Source organism: Nerophis lumbriciformis, linkage group LG07 (assembly GCF_033978685.3).
Source record: "Nerophis lumbriciformis linkage group LG07, RoL_Nlum_v2.1, whole genome shotgun sequence".
Classification (NCBI taxonomy): domain Eukaryota; kingdom Metazoa; phylum Chordata; class Actinopteri; order Syngnathiformes; family Syngnathidae; genus Nerophis; species Nerophis lumbriciformis.
Genome location: NC_084554.2, coordinates 36,951,874 through 36,957,873, shown reverse-complemented (window position 1 = coordinate 36,957,873; position 6,000 = coordinate 36,951,874).

Below are 6,000 nucleotides of genomic sequence, written 5' to 3'. Positions count from 1 at the left end.
TAATTCACTTCACTTCACACACTGCCGATGAGTGGGTCTAGTCAGGTTTAATGGAACACTTAAAGTTTTGGTGTTGTTTACCTACCAAAGAGACATACCAAAGACTATACAAATGGGACCCATTACCTCCCTGCTTGGCACTAAGCATCAAGGGTAGGAATTGGGAATCACCAAAAATTATTCCCGGGCGCGGCCACCCACGCTGCTCACTGCTCCCCTCACCTTCCCAGGGGGTGAACAAGGGGATGGGTCAAATGCAGATGACAAATTTCACCACACTTAGTGTGTGTGTGACAATCATTGGTACTTTAACTTAACCTAATAACCTCTCCACGCAGGAGAGGGTCGGCAGAGCAGAAAAGAGACGGCAGATCAACTGGTCTAAATGGGGGGGGGGGGTCTATTTAAAGGCTATGAGTTTTAAAACACGTAAACTCAAAAACATGTCAAGTTAACTGCTACATTTTTTTTATTTTTTTTTTAATCAAAACCTTCCCATTTCCAAAGAGAGACAATAGAGTTACATTAAAAAGTGTTTTTCCACGATTCTGATTAGATGAATGAATTCAAGGTAAAGAGTGCTGCATGCTAACGGGCAGGCAGCAGGAGAAACAAGCTATTATTTGCTCAGCGCTCCGTTAATGACATGCAACGCAATTAGCAGATAGCAAAATGAATTGATTTGGATTTACCTCGACACCTCAGCAGCGCCTGGTGCGCCGTGTTTATTTATCCATATATGTATTGATTTATTCATCATCTCTGGCTTTTGGCAAGTCCTGAGTGGGTTCCACTTGTTTTGACATTCAATTACGCTCGTGTCACAATTAATCGCTGGTAAACGTCAAAGATTTTGATGAGCAAATTGTGCATTCAAGCCGCTCCCCGCGACTTATTAGCAGCTACGGATCGCATGCCAGCTAACCTCCATTAACTTCATTTAAATGTTACTTTGGGGATCCTGCAGTGTGGTGGGGGAGGGCTTATTTGTTTTCTTCATTATTAAAGGGAGACCTAAGTTAGGCTGACCATATTCTGAAACCCCAAAAAGAGGACACATACAGTACCGTATTTTTTCGGAGTATAAGTCGCTCCGGAGTATAAGTCGCACCGGCCGAAAATGCATAATAAAGAAGGTAAAAAAAACATATATAAGTCGCATTTTTTGGGGAAATTTGTTTGATGAAACCCAACACCAAGAATAGACATTTGAAAGGCAATTTAAAATAAAGAATAGTGAACAACAAGCTGAATAAGTGTACGTTATATGAGGCATAAATAACCAACTGAGAACGTGCCTGGTATGTTAACATAACATATTATGGTAAGAGTCATTCAAATAACTATAACATATAGAACATGCTATATGTTTACCAAACAATCTGTCACTCCTAATCGCTAAATCCCATGAAATCTTATACGTCTAGTCTCTTACGTGAATGAGCTAAATAATATTACCGTATTTTTCGGAGTATAAGTCGCACCTGCCGAAAATGCATAATAAAGAAGGAAAAAAAACAATGTAAGTCGCACTGGAGCCCGGCCAAACTATGAAAAAAACTGCGACTTACAGTCCGAAAAATACGGTATTTGATATTTTACGGTAATGTGTTAATAATTTCACATATAAGTCGCTCCTGAGTATAAGTCGCACCCCCGGCCAAACTATGAAAAAAACTGCGACGTATAGTCCGAAAAATACGGTATTTGATATTTTACGGTAATGTGTTAATAATTTCACATATAAGTCGCTCCTGAGTGTAAGTCGCACCCCCGGCCAAACTATGAAAAAAACTGCGACTTAGAGTCCGAAAAATACGGTATTTGATATTTTACGGTAATGTCTTAATAATTTCACATATAAGTCGCTCCTGAGTATAAGTCGCACCCCCGGCCAAACTATGAAAAAAACTGCGACTTAGAGTCCGAAAAATACGGTATTTGATATTTTACGGTAATGTCTTAATAATTTCACATATAAGTCGCTCCTGAGTATAAGTCGCACCCCCGGCCAAACTATGAAAAAAACTGCGACTTATAGTCCGAAAAATACGGTATTTGATATTTTACGGTAATGTGTTAATAATTTCACATATAAGTCGCTCCTGAGTATAAGTCGCACCCCCGGCCAAACTATGAAAAAAACTGCGACTTACAGTCCGAAAAATACGGTATTTGATATTTTACGGCAATGTGTTAATAATTTCACATATAAGTCGCTTCTGAGTATAAGTCGCACCCCCGGCCAAACTATGAAAAAAACTGCGACTTATAGTCCGAAAAATACAGTAGTTGATATTTTACGGTAATGTGTTAATAATTTCACATATAAGTCGCTCTTGAGTATAAGTCGCACAACCGGCCAAACTATGAAAAAAACTGCGACTTATAGTCCGAAAAATACGGTATATGCGTGCCAAGGCGGGCAGCACGCCAAGGCCGGGACTACGTGAAAATGTGCCAATGATACTCGAACTTGCTTTATAAATAATATATTTATTTAAATAAAGCATTTGTTCTCCTCTGTTGACAGCAGTGTTGGCGCTAGGAATATTCATAATGGGGTCCCACAGTAAATTTTTGGAGTCCCACTTTTTTGTAAGCGTTTTGAAAAAAAAAAAGCATTATCGCGTTATATCTCACATTCTATATTGTGTTTTGGAAAAAGATTGTCATAAACGTTATTTAATTCATTAAAAGAATAAAAAACTGAACTCTGAACTTTACCGCTGCTGGTAGTTTTTTCTATGTTTTTATTTAATAAGTTGTAAGTGTATTTATTTCAGTATAAAAAGTGTAAAAAGTGTTTCGCTTGGGTCATGAAATGATGATAATGGTGTGCCAGGGCATACATACATTTTATATTTAACGCTTAAATCTCTGGAGTCTACATCAACTTCAGATCTATTCCTCATTTCATAATGTTTTAGTTTTTTTTATGTTGTTTTTTTGTTTGTTTTCCGCCCTTTTTTTGTCAAACAAAACTATGTTTTTAATGGCTAACACACAAAATATGCAAAATCTTCCAACAAAAATATTTTTGAAAGTGGAATATTTGATGTGAAGTAATCGGAACTTTGGATAGGTCAATAATTCATAATAACATTGATTTTGGTTCAATAGTATTGTCATGTCTGTGTGACTATGTTTTGTTTTGTTTAGTTATTGGACTCTTTAGTTTCTGGCTTTTCACTCCCTTGTCTTGTTTCCATGGTTACCCATTAGTTTCACCTGTTCCACGTTTGGACTCATTGTGCACTCTTGTTTGTCACCATAGCAACCCATTAGTTTTCACCTGTCACATCACGCACCTGTTTCACGTTTTGAGTCACGCACCTGTTTTCGTTAATCATGTCTGTAGTATTTAAGTTCATTGTTTTCAGTTTGTCTTCCTGGCGACATCCCGCATTTATGCTTCTGCACACTCTCCACACACTCTTATGACCCTTGCTGCTCTTTTTTCATGCCGGTTTCTCGTCCAAGTAAGTTTTCTTTATTCATGCCATAGTTTGCAAGTTTTGTTTAATTGTTCATAGTTTTCTGCCTTTGTGCAAGTTTTGTGTTTATAGTCAAGTTTTGTACTTCCGCCCTTGTGCGCGCCTTTTTGTTTGCTTCCTTTTTTTTGTAGTTATAGTGTTTAAATAAATCATGTACTCCCCTTCACGCCACGTATGGTCCAAATCTGTTGCACCTCGGGAGAACAAACCACGCCACAGCCCCAGTCTTGACAATTATTTTTTGAGCAATGACAGTTTGAAAGAAAAAAAAACAGCTTTGTTTTATTAGTCAACATTGCAACTTTTTCTAAATTACATTTCACCTTTAAGCTTTTTTATTTATTATTTATATGAAAAGACTGACTTAATTATATATTACAAAACTGCTGTATTACTCATTCACGGATGTCATTTTGCTATTAAAAAAAAAGTCAGGAAATGAATGTATATATTTGTAAACGCTCTCAAGTGGGAAAGGGGTAGGATTAAATAAGCTTTGCTTCTTCCTACTCCTTTTCGGACAATCGTGTGATGTTTTATGCTGTAAGTGTGTTCATGTTCGAAATAAACCAAAGAAAGAAAGAAAGAAAGAAAGAAAAACGTTCGTTTGCGGCAACTTTTTTTTTACCGTTTGTTGGGATTATGGTTAATTCTTCATCTAAACGGGAAGATATGCATATCCATGTGAGAGCAGACATTGTACAGTAAGTGATTGTTTCATTATGTCCGTAGTTTGTATTTGTCGTTCAGCACTTGGCAATACTGCTACATGATGCTTTGTGTTGTTGAAGGGAAAAGCGAACATTGTATGCTTAAAATGTGAAAAACACATAATTATTACATGCTCTTATGACTGTGACAGTTACTACATTACATATATACTTAGTTACAGTGTGTATATAAAATGATAATGGAGACTTTTGGATGTTTTTCGAGAGCTTTATAGGCGGAACAGAGCGAATCCCATTAGCGTCAATGTTAACTGCCTTTTGCTAGAATTTATTTACGAGTTAGAATGCATAAAAAAAGGAAATCACGTGTTTTTGTCTTACATAAATGTGAATTATGGAGAAAATTCCAAAAAAGTGCAACTCCCTTTTAACAAGTTTCTTTAGATAAAATACGAATACAATAAAAATCAAATAAACAAGAAAAAGTCATGAAAATGTTGACAGAAACGCACAAATATTGACATACTGAGCTGCTGCTGCATCGCCTCTGAGTCGGTAAAAGTTCATTCTAGATTATAAATCATGCCTTTCACTTGTATAGTAGAAGGTTGTGGCCATAAACCGAGAAGTTGGTCAACTTTGACAGCCAACTTAGACCCGGAGATGGCGAGAAAGACATTAAAAAGCGTTTGTTTGCAGCAACTTTTTTTTTTTACCGTTTGTGAGGATTATGGTTAATTCTTCATCTAAACGGGAAGATATGTATATCCATGTGAGAGCAGACATCGTACAGTAAGTTATTGTTTTATTATGTCCGTGGTTTGTATTTGTTGTTCAGCACTTGGCAATACTGCTACATGATGCTTTGTGTTGTTGAAGGGAAAAGCGAACGTTGTGCTTAAAATGTGAAAAATACATAATTATTACATGCTGTTATGACTGTGACAGTTAGTACATTACTTATATACTTAGTTACAGTGTGTATAGAAAATGCTAACGGAGACTTTTGGATGTTTTTCGAGGGCTTTATAGGTGGAACGGAGCGAATCCCATTAGCTTCAATGTTAGCTGCCTTTTGCTAGAATTTATTTACGAGTTAGAATGCATAAAAAAAGGAAATCACGTGTTTTTGTCTTACATAAATGTGAACTATGGAGAAAATTCCAAAAAAGTGCAATTGCCTTTTAACAAGTTTCTTTAGATAAAATACGAACACAATAAAAATCAAATAAACAAGAATAAGTAATGGAAAAAAACAAAGCGATACAGGGCTAAAAATGTTGAGAGAAACGCACAATTGGCAGGTGAAGTTTCTTTCCAGCAGTGTGACAGTTTGACCCCACACTGTCACTGTTTGACCTTTGGACTTCCTCACAAACCGTGCACATTTGTTGGGAAGCTCAACATGGACACAAACATTCAATCTTGTTAGCCAGTGAAAAGCATGTGCTCAACAAACAAATTCTTACCTGTCACTCACCATGGCTCTGAACAATTGACCAAAAGAGTCAGGGTGGGGTTGAGGGCTTTATATAGGTGACCACACCTGCATTCACTAATTAGGCCAAATTTGGGTCGAACCATGATCTTCAAATGCTGGGTGTTACAGAAGGACACTGGACATTTAAAAGTTGTGTTGTCTAAGCCTGAATATACTGTGTACGAAAATGACTGCTCTACACATGCAAAAGTACCATGTGAATACTTTTTAGACATGTGATGGTTATTTATGGTGAAATTTACAAAATAACTGTTTTCTTAATTTCCCCTGTCAAATTGGTCCCAGCTAGTGGGCGGGGCTAAGGGCTATTTAAGTTGGAAAATGCTGTTTT